Genomic DNA, 16,496 nt, shown 5'->3' on the forward strand with positions numbered 1-16,496 from the left:
TATTTCTCAGGATCCACCCTCCCAATCTGGGGTCGCAAGAATATTGGTATTTGCTCCCCACCTTCTTCCCACCATGGGCTTCCCTGGTTGCTCAGACGGTAAAGAATCTGCCTGCCGTGTGGGAGACCCAGGTTCGATCAGGAAGATCCCCTTGGAGAAGGGAACGGCTACCCACTCCAGTATTCTTGCCTAGAGAATCCCCTGGACAGAGGAGCCCGGAGGGCTACAGTCTACAGGGTCACGAAGAGTCAGACAGAACCAAACGACTAACATACTTTCTTCCCACCATAGGCATGTGGGTTTGGTAGGGAAGCATGCCACAAAGAATACTGGGCTGCCACCTGGGAGACAGCTGTCCAGGTGTGTGTCTAAAATCTGAAAGCTCAAGAGGGGAAAGTTCTTCCTGGTCTTTTCCAGGTTCTGGTGGCTCCAGGTGCTTCTTGGCTTATGACTTCATCACCCCAGTCTCTGCCTCCGTCTTTTCATGGTGCTCTCCTCTATGTCTGTATCTCCTCTTCTGTTTCTCATATTATTGTTCAGTCCCTCGGTTCTGTCCGGCTCTTTTCGACCCCATGGGCTGCAGCATGCCAGGCTCCCCTGTCCTTCACCATATTCCAGGGTTTGCTCAAACTCACGTGCATTGAGTAAATGATGCCATCCAACCATCTCGTCCTCTGTTAGCCCCTTCTCCTGCCTTCGATCTTTCCTAGCATCAGGGTCTTTTCTGAGGAGTCAGTTCTTCGCATCAAGTGGCCAAAGTATTGGAGCTTCAGCTTCAGCATCCATCCTTCCAGTGAATATTCATTGGGTTGATTTCCTTTAGGAATCTCTGGTTTGATCTTCTTGCTGTTCAAGGGACTCTCAAGAGTCTTCTCCAACACCACAGTTCTGAAGCATCAATTCTTCGGCCCTCAGCCTTCTATGTATTGTAAGGACTTGTTATTGTACGTAGGAGCCCTCTGGGTAATCCAGGAAGATTTTCTCCTGGGATCCTAACTTAATTATAAAGATTCCTTTTCGAAATAAGGTCACCTTCACAGTTTCTGGGGGTTAGAACACATACATATATTTTGGGGGGCCACCATCCAATCTACTGCAGTGGTCATCTCTCTCTTTTTTTCTCATTCACTCAAGTTGCTGCCTTGGCCTGAAATCGACACCGTTAGAAACACAACTGAGATTTAAGAGCTGTATCTCTTGTTGTTGTTGTTTAGTCACTCAGTCATGTCCAATTCCTTTTCAACCCCATGGACTGTAGCCCACCAGGCTCCTCTGTCCATGGGATTCTCCAGGCAAGAATACTGGAGTGGGTTGCCGTTTACTTCTTCAGGGATCTTCCTGACCCAGGGATTGGACTCAGGTCTCCTGTAATGGCAGGTGGGTTCTTTACCACTGAGCCACCTGGGAAGCCCACGAGGGCTCCTAATGAAAAGTTAACTGTCTCTGCAAAAGGCCGCCTGAACTTTAGTGCCCACTAGCAGAGGATGGAGAGCAGGATCCTCAGGGAAGGGGACCGATGAGGCCAATTTTAGTAAAGCAGTAAAAGGCAGGAATGGTCTGACACGTGGAGCACTACAGGGTGAAGGACTGGAGCACGTTTAGCTGAAGACTGTGGGTCCTCCGCAGACGGACTCATGGAAGGGCACCGGAGTGAAAAGTCAGAGTCTGACCTTTCCTCAGTTTGTATCTTGTGCAGGGCTCACCTTCCTGGACACCCTGGGGAAACTGAGCATCTTCCTGCTCTCATCTGTTTGTTTCTGGGTCATCCTAGAGCGAGTGTGGAGTCCTCAGTGGAACTGAGTTAGGCTTTTAAGAGTGAACGGATGTCGATAGCCACTTATCCCATCCTGAAACACAGGTCCACATGGGTCTTATGCCTAGAGAGTGGAAGAATCTATAGAACCCCCACCCCCGCCAGCCACCACCCCACCAGGTGAGTATTTCTCCTCCCGCATTTGGTCGTCTCTAATAAGCTCAGTGAAGTTTAGGAATGTTTCCTACATACAGATCTTTCTGTTAGAACTGAAGTTTATTTAGGGAACCAGATGACATCACAAAATCCCAAATTTGTAGAGATCCCAGTGGTGTATATTGCTTGTTCCCCAGGGGGTATGACTTTGACCTATTCTGTAATAAATAAATGAATGAACGGATAAATAAATAATTTACATCAACCTTTCCTATAAGGATTTTTTGTTTGCCCAAGGTAAGAATCAAGGTTAGCAAATACAGCCCTGGGTAATAGAAGTTTCATTTTTAAGCCTCGTCTAATTTCTGTTCTGGGAACCTCAGGACTGCTAGGAGAACTCTCTGTGCTGTTTGCTCCAAGAGACTGTGCACAGCAGGGTAAGTGCCTTGTGTTCTGTAGACAGACAGACTGAGTTCACATTCTGGTTACTTGATTTAATGCACTAGGGGGTTGGGGGCTAATTACTTGCCTTTTCTAGGACTCGATTCTCTCATCTGTAAAGGATGGTAAGGGCCAGTGATAATTGCTCTCTCTTAAGGATTGAACCGGAGAAGGCAATGGCACCCCACTCCAGTACTCTTGCCTGGAAAATCCCATGGACGGAGGAGCCTGGTAGGCTGCAATCCATGGGGTCGCTAAGAGTCAGACACGACTGAGCAACTTCACTTTCACTTTTCACTTTCATGCATTGGAGAAGGAAATGGCAACCCACTCCAGTGTTCTTGCCTGGAGAATCCCAGGGACGACGGGGGAGCCTGGTAGGCTGCCGTCCATGGTGTTACACAGAGTCGGACACAACTGAAGTGACTTAGCAGCAGCAAGGATTGAACAAAGCACATCGAAAGAGCTTCAGTTTTCAGTAAGTGTTCATTGCTGTGACTTCTCTCAGGGGCAATGCCATCCACTAGGGAGCTGGTGCAGATCAGATGGGTTGGAAAGACAAGGGAGTATTTGGTCAGCGCACTGCCATTGGGCTGGGGTCAGGTAAGGAGATGACAGGTCCTTACTGAGGATTCAGTTTTCTCCCCTTGAGCATTTACTGCCTGTATCCCTCCAGGCTCTGAATCTGTCTTGCTATGATCAGCTCTCCCTGGAAACCAGCTTTCTATGCACAGGTATTACAATGAAATTCATCATTAGATTTGCTCCAGGCTCCCCAAGCACACGGTGTGGTTCATTGGTAATTATGTGTGATGTTTGGAGTGTGAGGCATTAAGAAATTGAAATGCCATAAACTTTACAGACCTGAAGGTGAGATTATCCATGACTGTAATGGTTTCCAAATGCAAATTGAACGTCTTTCTTTTGATGCCAAATGGTGGCAAGAAATGAACATGGATCTTTGATCCTTTGCCAGTGTCTAGAGAGATGATGAGGTCTCTGGGATGGGAGAATAGATCCTCATCAAGACTTCTGGCTTGAGGAAGCTGTTTAATCTCCATTCTCAGTGGCTGTGGCTTTGAGGCAGCTGTGACTGAAGGGTCCCAAGTGCTACTGAAAACAGCTCATCAGTTCAGAACAAAGCTGATTATGTAAATTGTGCATTAAGATGCAGCTCCAATTTAATTTTACTCTGTAAATAAATATCCCATTAACATCCATCTGTTGAAAGTCAGGTAAGACCGTTCTCTAAGACTGTATAGCTAGGACCTCAGCGAGTGCTCCATAAATACTGACGGGGAGGGATTAGGATGTCCAGATTCACTCTGTAGAACTTTATTATCATTATTTTTCTTTAAATGGCATGTCAGCTCTAAAATCAATTTAGAGCAAGTAGAAGCTCTAACTGGTTGAGAGAGACACTCCATCTATTTCTGGCCCTGCTCTTTCGAGGGTACACGAATGCTTTCTCTGATTGCTGTCACCGAGATCAATAATAATTATGGCTCACCAATTCTTTCCCAAAATAAAAACATTTCAGCTGATGAGAAGTGAGCACTAAATTAGCTCCAGCTCTTTTTGCTGCAGGGCAGTTTTCCCAGCCAGAAATGCCATTTGTGAGAGTTGTATTTATGGAATGGGTCCCACTTCCCGCTCAGAGTGGGCGGGGGAGGGGCGGGTGGCAGAAAACCCCATCAGACCTCTGGAACCGAACCAGAATTGGCAGTGGGGTAGCAGGAGTGAGACAGCCTGCCTCCAGAGAGCCGCCCTCTTCTCTCAGCCCCATCACTGCCCTTGGCCCTGGAGCTCCAGGAAAAGTTTTGCTACTTCCATGGTGGCCTCTTAGTATCAGGGACTTCCAATAATTCTTGGCCATTATCTGCTAAGATTTTGGTGGGAATGAATTGCTGCCATAAGGATCAGTAAGAACCTGTTGTGTTTCAGGATGTTGCTGGTGGTGGTGGTGGTGATGTTTGTGGGAAAGAGGTAGGGATCAGGATGAGCATAGGGCTAGGAAATGTGCGGGGATGACCCACTGTGGGCTACACACTCTAACCCCAAGGCACTGTTTTCCAAATTGCTGGTCACTTTTACAGGAAAAGTGAGCATTACAGCTGCCTGGGGCACCTTGGAGGGTGTGAAGCAGAGGTCCTTCAATCAAGGCTCCTAGGTCCAAGTCTACCAGCATAAATAGTGCTTTTGTGTATATTACAAAAAAGACCCCTCTCAAGAGAAAAATTTCAGAAAGGTTCCCAGCTGATGAAGCCCTGAATCAAGGCCTGTGGATTTAGGAGAAGGTACCCACCTCTCTGAAATATGACCCTTCTTCCCCAGGTGTGAGGAATGGGCATCTGTTCCACATTTTGTACCACAGGGATGAAACTGAAGCTAGTTCCTACCCTTTTCTTCTTCCCATCTTGAAGGTAGACGTGATGCTGGAGCTAAAGCAGCCATCTTACAACCATGAGGCAGTGTGCCAACTTGCTTTGGAAGGTGAAAGGAGAGATGAGTGGAGGTCGGGTCCTTAATGCCATTGTTGAATCACTATATTAGCCCTGGACTCACTATCCCTGAGCCTCTTTCTATGTGAAAAAGAACTTTCCTATTTTGAAGCACTGTTAATTAAATATTCTGTTGTAGCTAAGACAGCTGTCATGGAAGCAGGGAATGAGGGCAGTAGCAGGTAGGTGAATGGTAAGGGAATCTAGACTTCTGACTCTTGGCAAGTTTGTCTTTGTACAACAGGACTTTGTGATCCCTCTTCTGCATGTTCACTGAAGACCAGAAGTTCACCCTGAGGTGGCATGGCGCCCTCCTCAGAATTCCCTTCAGTTGTTCATCTCAGGATCATGCTTCCCTGCACTATCACTGTGGGTCCTGAATGAACCAAGGATACAGGTTGAATGTGGCCTTCTGGTGATGGTCTGCCCTGGAAGTAAAATATCAGGGCTGGTTCCATGGGCAGGGAGGAGCTAAAAGCATGCCAGCACAGGTGGATGCTACACAGAGAAGCCAACAACCCAAATGTTAACAATGCCTACAGAAAAGTGAAAGGGAAAGTTGCTCAGTTGAGTCTGACTCTGCGACTCCATGGGCTGCACATTCCATAATATTCTCTAGGCCAGATTACTGGAGTGGGTAGCCTTTCCCTTCTCCAGGGGATCTTCCCAACCCAGGGATCAAACCCAGGTCTCCTGCATTGCAGGTGGATTCTTTACCAGCTGAGCCACAAGGAAAGCCCAAGAATACTGGAGTGGGTAGCCTATCCCTTCTCCAGGGGATCTTCCTGACCCAGGAATCGAACTGGGGTCTCCTGCATTGCAGGCAGATTCTTTATCAACTGAGCTATCAGGGAAGCCCATATAAGATCCATGCAACTCATCTGACACTGGTGGGTCTGAAGTGTCACTGGGCAAAACGAGTGTTTCATGTCCTAACTCCTCTTCTGTAGAAAATAATCAGGTGTGTGTGTGTGTGTGCACGTGCACATGTTTTTACACATGTGCAAAGATGAGTACAGTCAAGATGTGGCATGAGAAACATCTCCCCTGTGTCCCTTTCCTACGGCTTATCCTAACCCCACCTCCACCCCGACTGACTCCCAGCATCTTCATCCTTCTTGTATCCGTCAGAACAGACTGGGTCATGCTGCAGTACTGAGCAAAGCCAATCTTAGTTGCTTAGACTAAAAAAAGGTTTATTTCTTGCTTATGTTGCATGTGCTTTGAGGGTGGCTGGAGGGCTCTCTCGCCATCATTGTCATTCCCACCTCAGGACCCTGGTCATCAGGAGTAACCTTATCTGGCAAAGTCCCAGTCACCATAGAAGAGGAGAGAAAAACTCTAAGGTGGTGCTGTCCAAGAGAAATATAATTCGAGCTAAGCTAAGTCGCTTCAGTTGTGTCCGACTCTGTGTGACCCCATAGACGGCAACCCACCAGACTTCCCCGTCCCTGGGATTCTCCAGGCAAGAACACTGGAGTGGGTTGCCATTTCCTTCTCCAATGCAGGAAAGTGAAAAAGTGAAAGTGAAGTCGGTCAGTCGTGTCCGACTCTTCGTGACCCCATGGACTCCAGCCCACCAGGCTCCTCCGTCCATGGGAGTTTCCTGGCAAGAGTACTGGAGTAGGGTGCCATTGCCTTCTCCGTAATTTGAGCTGGATATATATATATATTTTTTAGAAGCCATATTAAAAAGGCAAAATGAAGGTGATTCAGATGAAATTAATTTTGATAATGTCTTTTATTTAGCCCCATGTTATAATTTCCCTTTAAGTATTTTATGCTTACAGCACATCTCAGTTGGGACCAGCCACATTTCCAGTGCTCAGTAAGCACACTTGGCTGGTGGCTGCCATATTGGGCAGTGCAGCTTCAGGGTTTCACTCTAGTGATTAGACTCTTGGTCTAGAAGTGACCAATGCACATTCTTCTGCTTCTAACCCATTGGGTAAAACTTGTCACATGGCTCCATGTGACATGCCTTCCCTACCCCTTAACACAAAGGAGTGGGAATATTTGACATAGCAGTTATAACCAGCAAGCCTACCTCGGCCACCACCATCCTTCATTGGGCCATCCCACTGGGTGGTGCCTACTCTGGTATGAATGTCTTCTGGGCCAGTACTCTGTTTTGGCTTGACTCCATTTCTTGCTTTGCCAAGGAATGGAAGGCAGATATGCCAAATCTTGCAGATGACCCAGAAGATATCACCAGGATCACAATTTTTTTTTTTTTTAATGTAAGAAATTCTTAGAAGCTTAGAACCCAGTGAAGTCATCCCAACTAGCCAACCTTAACCTGCATACTAAAAATGGAGGTAATTGGGCCGGCCAGAGGCCAGAGTTTCATGAAGCAAGGGAAGGTATTCATGGACCAAAGGATCTTTTCATCCTTTAAGTTTGCCAGTACTTTAACTTCCTTTTTGGCTACATTGTTGCTGGTGCCCCCAAGCATCCCACCCCCACCACAAGGAGGAGGCAGGAACAGGTTGACTGCCTGCTATATTCTACATAATATGGGGTGATATATGGATACCAATTTTTTTTTTTATACTAGAGGCTCTCAGAGGTCTGGACCATGACTTATTATTGAATCTCTAGTACTGCGTGGTACATTATAGATGCTCAATACATATCCGAATGAATGAATTTTATGTTAACTTTCACAAAACCATTTTCTGAGATGTTTATATTTTTAATGGCACCATTAAATGAATGGGAGTAGATTAAGTGAACGGGAGGCAGAATTGGCCTTCCTGTCAGCCGTGCAGGTGTTATTGAAGAACATGCAGGTAGTCATTGGCATGGCCTCTCCTCGAGAGTCTTTCAAGTAGGCAGATGAACATGTAAAATGTCTATAATATGTAGATCAATGTTGCTTTATTTAAAAAAAACTTGTTTATTTTTAAATTGGAGTCTAATTGCTTTGCAATGTTGTGTTTCTGCTGTATACCAGTGTGAATCAGCTCTACATATACATACGCCCCTTCCCTCCTAAGCCTCCCTCCGCCCGTATCCCACCCATCTAGGTCGTCACCGATCACCAAGCTGAGTGCCCTGCACAGTTCGGCAGCTTCCCGCTTACACACGGTCGTGTGTTTAGGTCAATTCTACTCTCTCAGTTTGTTCCACCCCCTTATTCCCTGCCTGTGCCCACAAGTCTGTTCTCTACATCTGTGATTCTATTCCTGCTCTGTCAATAGGTTCATCAGAACCTATTTATATAGATGCCGTATATATACACGCATTAATAAGATGTATATTACTTTAATTGTAGATTTTCATTACTATTCAGGTATGGTGAGGCCAGCAGCTCGGGGGACAGTTACTAGTGAAAAGATAGCTGGTTACTCACAGTTCCCAGGAGGAGGGGGACCTGCCATGCTATGTAGGGTGACGGGGGAAACAGCAGAAGGAGTGAGGGGGTATGTGGGCAAGAGCCCTTACTGGGGTTTTTGCTGGAAATGCTGGCAGAGTAAGCAGGTTAGTGTTGGCTAGTTCAGATGATTTCATTGAGTCTGGTGGGCAAGTACTGTCTTTATTTGTCTGGTACCTTATCCCGGGGGGTTAAGGCTTAGTGTGTGACAGCCCAATAGAGATGGTGGGAGTGTGGGCTCTGGATTGGTTAGTTTGTTATTACGTGTGTGTTAGTCTCTCAGTCATGTCCGACTCTTTGTGATCCCATGGGCTGTAGCCCTCCAGGGTCCTCTGTCCATGGGATTCTGCAGGCAAGAATACTGGAGTGGGTTGCCATTCCCTTCTCCAGGGAATCTTCCCAACCTAGGGATTGAACCTGGGGCTCCTGCATTGAAGGCAGATTCTTCCCCACTGTTACTATTTTAACATTTATATTAAAATAGTTATTTGGCCGCACCGGGTCTTAGTTGTGACTTGCGACATCTTCAGTCTTTGTCTCAGCCCGCGGGATCTTTAGTTGTGGCTAACTTGTATTTATAGTTGTGGCATGTAGGATCTAGTTCCTTGACCAGGGAGTGAACTCAGGCCCCATGCATTGGGGAACATGGAGTCTTAGCCACTGGACCAGCAGGGAAGTCCCTGGATGGGCTGGTTTGCATATAAAAGGCACACTTGCAAGCAAGTGTTTTTATTATCTCTGGGAACTGACTAGCCCTGGGATGGGTGGTCACTTTAGGGTCAGCAAGACCCCAGATGTCAAAGCATCAGAAATACAGAAAATAAAAAGACACGATGAATACATACATACATGATTCGGCGGAGTTGAAAAGTGCCATTTCAGTCTCTCAGGGTCTAATAGAAAACTGGAGCTTGTATACCCTTTCCTTGTAAGTTTTCAAAAGTGGTTTTTATCACTCATCTGGGGGATTAAAGAGTGAGAATGCAAGTCTGGAGGTGAGAGACCTGAACTGTATTTGTGCATCTGAGCCACTGAAGTGAATTCCCTGGCATTCCCAGGAGGATCTTGGGAAGAATTTTCTGAATCTTTGGATTAAAAGCAACAGAGTTGTGTTTCCCTGAAGAGGGGAAATGTTATTGGATGTACGTGGGTGTGTGCTAAATCTCTGTGATCGTGTCCGACTCTTTGCGACCCTATGGATTGTAGCCCACCAGGCTCCTCTGTCCATGAGATTCTCCAAACTAGAATACTGGAGTGCATGGCCGTGCCCTCCTCCAGGGGATCTTCCTGACCCAGGGACTGAACCCACGTCTCTTACATCGCCTGCAGTGGCAAGCAGGTTCCTTACCATTAGCGCCACCTGGGAAGCCCTATTGGATGTACATTTCACCTCAATCCCTCTGACTTAAAATAAGTAAGCAGAGTCCTCCAGACTTTCCAGGCACAAAATAAAGGTTAGTGTATTTTCTTCCTTTTTCAGTGTAACCTGTAGAGCAGACTCACATTTGGGCAAGAGGATTGGAGGAGTTGAGTGGAACCGAGGGTGCAGGCATGGTTGTCTGCCAAAGCTTCCTGACACAGTTCTGGCTGCCAGGCCTCCACATGCTCAGAGCCGAGTCATGGGTCCTTAGCCCCTCCGAGAGCAGCTGGAGGGCCAGCGAGAGAAGCTCAGTGTTCTCTCAGCGCTTATGTTGGTGAGCACACCAAGCTCTGGGAGTTCCTCCAAGCGTATTAGATGCTTTGGTGTTTGGTGACAGCTACTTGGAAAGTCAAGTGGGACTGAGCATTACCTGAAAAATGTCAGTGCACCATTTGCTTCTCTCTTGAGTTTCCTTCCCTACAACTCTTAAACCCATTATCATTCAACAAAATGGAGCCTTGAGTCCAATTAGAAGTTAAACATGCAGCCTCCGTCTCAAAGGGTCTGAACTTTTCAATCTGTCCCAATATTCATGGGGGCCTGTGAATGCTAGGCAGCAAGGAGAACTCTTCAAATGATGGTCACCGGAGCCAAAAACAATAGCCTCTTGTGGCCAACAGCCCAATAGTGAACACCGACATTGTGAATCGTGGAAACCCCCAGGCTGGTACATGTGTATTGCTGATGGTTGCACAGTGCTTACAGGGAGGCCTGCCAAGGCCTTGACACCTAAAGGATTATAGCGGAATGGCTAGCAAATTCTTAGGGACTGAAAAAAGTATGTTTAAAATCTGTGTTTTCGCTTAAAAACGTGTTTTATAGTTGGGAAAAAGCCTTTATATGCTTCCTCAGATTTATCTTTCTCATAAAATATTCACTAATGGCAGGGAAAAATGGACTAATGATAATATTAACAACAAGTTGATAATATATATATTATCTATCTGTATAATACACATATATTATCGATAGGTAGATACGGTACTTACTGTGTGCCAGTTATTCTTCCAAACCCTTCACTTCTACCGATTCATGAATTCCTTGCACCAATCCTATTAGTAGATAGTAGTATGATTTTCTCTTTGTGGATGAAAACAACTAAGATTACGCGATTTGCCCACGGCCCGTAAATGAGGTGGGGTTGGGCTCTGAACCCAAGCAGTTGATCCTGAGTGCATTTTTGCGGCCCTGACCCTGTCTTAAAGTGGGGGGCACAGAGGGAAGGGCAGGTCCACCTTTGACCCACAGTCTGAATTGATGTTTAATGAGTATCTCTGCAGAGAGCTGTTGTATATATCACGTATTGAAAGTCATGCCTTCTAGAATCCTGAGAGGGTCTGTAAACTCAAATAGGCTTCAGCAAGCTTTAAGATCATCATATTTCAGCATTCCATGAATAGAGGTTTATCTGGGGACACCAAAAGTCTTAGGGGTCCATAATTCCTTAAAGGTGATACCAGCAAAGCTTTCCTACCATCTCAAAGTTCCCAGTTCCCTTGCTTGTTCCTGACTCAAAAGCTTGGTTGCTGAGTTAATCAGAATAAGCTAGAGTATGCTGAGGTAACAAAACTTCCAAATCTCAGTGGCTTTAACCAATAAAGGTTTATTTTTCATGCGTGACCTATGGGCATGGGCGTGTAGTTAGATACTCGAATGCCTAATGCAGGTTGCCAAGGGGTCTCTGCAGCTATTCAGGAACTCAGGATGTCAAGAGCAGTTGAAGTTGACAGTTGCCACACCGGAGGAATGCTTTCATGGTGCCTCAGGCAGTAAAGAATCTGCCTGCAGTGCAGGAGACCTGGGTTCAATCCCCAGGAGAAGGAAATGGCAACCACTCCAGTGTTCTTGCCTGGAGAATCACATAGACAGAAGAGTCTGGTGGGCTACAGTCCATGAGGTTGCAGAGTCAGATACGATTGAGTGACCAACAGTTTCACTTTCACTTTTTCCACACCAGAGGAAAAGAATGCCCTGGAAGTTCTTGCATCTGCAATTACAGTTTCTGCCTGGAAGAAACATATTCATGGGCTGGAACTGGTCTCATGGCCCCACCAACCACAGGAGACCAGACAGTGCAATTCCTATATGTGCTGAAGGAGGGTGCAGAGAGCAAGCTATCATTGGCAAACAGCATTAATGACCTCCATGAGGCTCGGTCTCAACCACTGTGAGAAAGAGGATTTCAGAAAGCCACCCGTACCCTAATCAGAATCTGCCTAGATCTTGGTAGCACAGTGAACAGGGATCAGTGCCAAGCTTTACTGAGTCTGACTTAAATACATTAGATTAGAAAGCATTCAATTTAGCCAGTTGTTTTCTTGACTTCCGTGACTGTTCCATCCATTTTTCTCTGCTTTCCTCCCCACCTCCTCCCCCATCCACCTGCCAGGTTCCAAGATTATACCAGTGATGCTGTCCAGTTGGCCCGAGGCAAGGCTTCAGGGCAGATTTAATTCATAGTGATTTAAAGGGTTGCATGAAGCCATGATTGCAGAGGGTGAAGAATAAGAATGTATTTGTAAACGCTGTCTGTGCCCTCCGCTGACTAAACGCTCACCAGAGGCAGCTCTGTGGGGCTCCCTCCCTTCCCCTCATGAGATAGAGTCATTTCATTTCTTCTGCACTATTTTTGGTGTGTGTAAGATAAGCATGCTTCCGCACATGGAAACTTGCCATCACATTTGATTCTGGATTGACCTGGAGCAGAGGAAGTGAGAGGCCTGTCATGGCTTCTCAGTTTGACTGATTGTGGGAGAAATACTGGTTGCAAAGGCGGTTGATCTGGGTGTGTTCTCCACAAGGAAAGAGAGGAGAGAGGGGATGGATTTTGGAGTCACACAAACCTGGGTTCAGATTTCAGTGGTTTCACTTATTAGTCTGTGATCTCAGGCAGATTTGCTTCTTCACCCTTAAAAAAACTCAGTGTCAACCAATCTCTTTAATCAGGCATGAAAGGAGGAAGGCAGGAGGCTGCTATGACCTTGTCTCTGATTCTGACACGTTAGGGACTATAGGGTTGTGGCTCAGACGGTAAAGGATCCACCTGCAATGTGGGAGACCTGGGTTTGACCCCTGGATCAGGAAGATCCCCTGGAGAAGGAAATGGCAACCCACTCCAGTACTCTTGGCTGGAGAACTCCATGAACAGAGGAGCCTGAGGGTCTACAGTCCATGGGGTGGCAAAGAGTCAGACACAACTAAGCTACTTTGACTTTCAGGAACTGTAGGGTTGTTACAGTCATAGAGTTCTGCCTAGGTCCAGGAGACATAAGTTTACATGAAATTGTCACCCCATCCCTTCAAAGAACCATAGTTAACATATTTCAACATATGGTTCGTATTTAGGAGGTGAGGAAAAATAGAGCTCTCTAGTAAAAAGATCTTTCTAGGAGAGATATGTGAAAGTCATCTGGGGTGGGGTGGGAACTGATTTTATCAGGTTATTAAGCATAAGCAGCCTGATTAAAAAACTTAGAGCATCTGAATGTATCAAAAGTAGGAAAGAAAAGAGTAGTGAAAGTGAAAGTCACTCAGTCATGTCCGACTCTGTGACCCCATGGGCTGTACCGTTCATGGAATTCTCCAGGCCAGAATACTGAAGTGGGTAGCCTTTCCCTTCTCCAGGGGATCTTCCCAAGCCAGGGATTGAACCCGGGTCTCCTGCATTGCAGGTGGATTCTTTACCAGCTGAGCCACAAGGGAAGCCCATCTGGGAAAAAGTAGGAAAAGTAGGAAAGTCCAACCAAATTGACTGCTTTTATTCCTTCATTATTGATGCAGTACTAGGTGAATATATTCTGTTGCATTTTCCAGAAAATGAATTTAAACCATGTTTGTTGTTTTCTGTTTCATTAGAGTGAAAAGTATAGCAATATGTGGTTGGAATAGAACTCATGAGTTCTGAGTAGATCACAAATCACTAGTATCATAAACGAATATCAAAGCAAAGGCTTTCTCTTAAATTCTGTTGACTGCTCCATGTCTAATCCTGGGGACCTGGTGGCTTCCCTGCTCATTCCCATCTGTGGCTACAGTGATGAGTTATTAGAGTCTGGAACTCCCTGACTAAAGATAACTCAATGAATCAAACTCCCTGGAAATGTGATCCGGGACTCTGAATTTTTATAAGTTCCCCAAGCACTGATGTTTGAAAACCATTGACATGGAGTCCACATAAGAAATCATTCCTAAACTCCATTTTCAGCAAAGAGAACCATGCCACCTTTGAAGGCTTATGAAAACCGGAGGTGGAGTGTTCTAGAGCTTGACCATGAACAGAGAGCTTCCTGAAGTTCCAGCTGGTACCCACTTCCTCCTCATTTATGCTCAGAACTCCAATAAGCATCCTGAATAACAAGCCATTTGTTAAGGATTTTCTACCTTCAGGTTACATTAGTTCATTTACTTTTTAAGTGACTTTTCATAGATTTCTCCTTAAATTTTCATAGGCTTATGTCTTTACCCCTAACTGTGGATGACTGATGCTCTTGGCTGTGCCTTGGCAGTTCTTGGTGTTTACTCCACTGCCCAGCACATAATCTGTACTCTGCGGAGATCTATGAATTCCTTGATTGGGGTTCAACTCGGGTGTCGGGTTGGCTAAGGTGTTAAGGATGCCTTGAAGGAAATATCCACATCTGAGTCTCCTGCTCCATCCATCCCGTGCCTGAAACAGAACTGCTGCATGGCAGGCGGCCATGCTGATGGATTGATGGATTGACTTTAGACCTGCTATCTTGTTTTGATCAGTACCTTCATATCTTTAGGAAAAGCTGCTCCTGCTGGCAGCCACCTGTGAACATTCAGGCATTTAGGAATGGCTGTGTCCAAGGTGGTTCCTCTGAAAGTTAATGTTAACACCATCTGGCTGCCTACCTGCCACCTCCTCTTGGGTGTGCAGTGGGCATCTCTAACTCCACATGCCCCAAACAGAGCTCCTCATCTGCTCTCCATTCTGCTCCGTTCTCATTCTCCCTGTCTTGGGTAATGAAAACCCCATGCTTCCAGAGGCTCCGGTCCAGAATTTAGGAGCCCTCTTCTATGCCACTCTTCTTATATCTCTTCCCCATCTGCAGTACATTCTGTTCATTCAACAAAATGCATCCAGAATCTGACCGCATCTCAGCCCCTGCCCAGAAAGCACTCTGGTCTTGGCCACTGTCTTGTCTCTGCAGTGGCCTCATGAATGGTTTCCTTGATTCCACCCTCACCCCCTCCAGTCCATTCTCCGTACTCCACTCTCGATACAGTGGCCAAGGTGACAGTATGACAACTGAAGTTAATTGTCTGACTCTGCTACTAAAACCCTACAATTCCTTGCTTTCCTATTTCGCCCAGAATAAAAGCTAGAATCCCTAAGTGGGCCCTTTTACACCTCTGTGACCATTTTCAGTTCTTGCTCAATCTTCTCCCGTGACGCTGGTCTCCTTGCTGTTCTACAGTCATGTCGGCCCCCTACCCTGGCCCCCCACCCCAGAGGTGGTGGTTCTCTCTGCCTGGAGTGCCTTTGTGCCCCGTGGATCACTTCTTTGCTTCCTTCGCATTCATCTTCACGGTGATTCCCTCCCTCACCCCTCAGGGTAACTAACACTTTACCATCCCACCAGCACTTGCTTGCAATCTTAGTTTTCCCATAGTGTTTACCTCATTTTAGCATTATCTATAAACTGTCTGGGCTGCCCTGGTGGCTCAGTGGTAAAGAACCTGCCTTGGTAAAGCCAGTGTGGGAGACTCAGGTTTGATCCCTGGGTCGGGAATATCCACTGGAAAAGGAAATGACGACTCATCCCAGTATTCTTACCTGGAGAAGTCCACGGACAGAGGAGCCTGGCAGGCTACAGTCCATGGGTCTCAGAGAGTCAGACACAGCTGAGCGATTATCACTTTCACTTTTTTTTTTGGACTCGTGGGTCTTACCTTTTTCTACCATTAATGAAAGCTGGGCAGGGATTTTTGTCTGTTTCAGTCAATGTGCTTAGATTATCTAGTAAATTGTTGAGGAGGGATGAGAGGAAGGAAGGAAGGAAAGAAGAACAGATTCCATTTTCTTAGAAGGCCTAAACATTAGATCAGGGTTGTTAAGCCGAAATCAATATAAGTCCACATTGCGTGGGGAGAAGCACCAAGTTATCGGTAAAGGAGGTATGTCTCGCACTCTGGTTGTTTCTGATTGAGCTCTGCATGAGCGGTCTGCAGCGACTGCTCAGATTGATTAAATGACTTCCTGTCCAATCAGCTCCCCATCAGTTACCTGCTGTGTTCTCGCCTGTCCACCATAGTGAATGGTACACCCCTCCCTCTGGCTGCTTGTCAGGCTTTCAGAGCCATGGGTCTGGGGACGTGGAGTTCCAGGGAGGATGGAAGACCGTATCCTATAGAAGTTGAGACAGTCTCCTTACTGGTGGCCAAGGGTCCCCACTGTAAGTGTCCCCTGGAAGCCAAGGACTTCTTACAGGTACTGAATGATGCTAACACGATGCAGAAGCTTTTAACCCACCATGCCTGACCTGGGAGTCACTGCTGCCTGTGGTGAGGAGACAGATTCAAGAAGATGTGGGTGGCTGGGAAGCTGTCACAGCTCATCAGCCACGTCCTGTATTAGCATTCAACAGCAGTGCTGGGTGTTCATGGGGGAGAGTCTGTCATTACCAGGCCCGTGGTTTCCTATGAAAATGGTCCTTCAAGGTCTCTTACAGGGTGATTAAAGGTGAACAGATCCCACTGAGCTCTTCCACCATCAGTAACTCACTCTTTTGGCTGGGGTCCAAGTAGAGCCATGTGGTGCTGGAAGCCATGACATCCAAATGGGCTGAGTTATTAAAAGTCTTTTTAAAAGACCGATAAAAGTTA

The sequence above is a fragment of the Bison bison genome, unplaced genomic scaffold (genome assembly GCF_000754665.1).
Source record: "Bison bison bison isolate TAMUID 2011002044 unplaced genomic scaffold, Bison_UMD1.0 scf7180017864345, whole genome shotgun sequence".
NCBI lineage: Eukaryota > Metazoa > Chordata > Mammalia > Artiodactyla > Bovidae > Bison > Bison bison.